Genomic DNA, 307 nt, shown 5'->3' with positions numbered 1-307 from the left:
ACCGAGGGCGTCTCCAGCCGGCGGGTGACGGTCCGTAGCCTGACACCGGCACATGCCGGCCGAAAATGAGACCAACCCCCGACCATCATCCATCACCCCGGTGCTTTGCCGGGGACACCAGATCCCAGGTTGGGGTTGTGGCGTGTTTTTTTTTTAAACCAGGGAAACCCCTGGAGATGGCCAAATTTAGTAACTTTTTATTAGATTATCCCTAATCTCCAGCGTTTGGCACTGCGACAGCCCGCCAAATTCAGTGAGGGGATCACATTTCCCAACGCCGGGGACACCGTGACCTGTACCGCGTCCC

This window comes from Charadrius vociferus, unplaced genomic scaffold, assembly GCF_000708025.1.
Source record: "Charadrius vociferus isolate BGI_N301 unplaced genomic scaffold, ASM70802v2 scaffold682, whole genome shotgun sequence".
NCBI lineage: Eukaryota > Metazoa > Chordata > Aves > Charadriiformes > Charadriidae > Charadrius > Charadrius vociferus.
Note: the sequence above shows the minus strand (reverse complement) of the source record.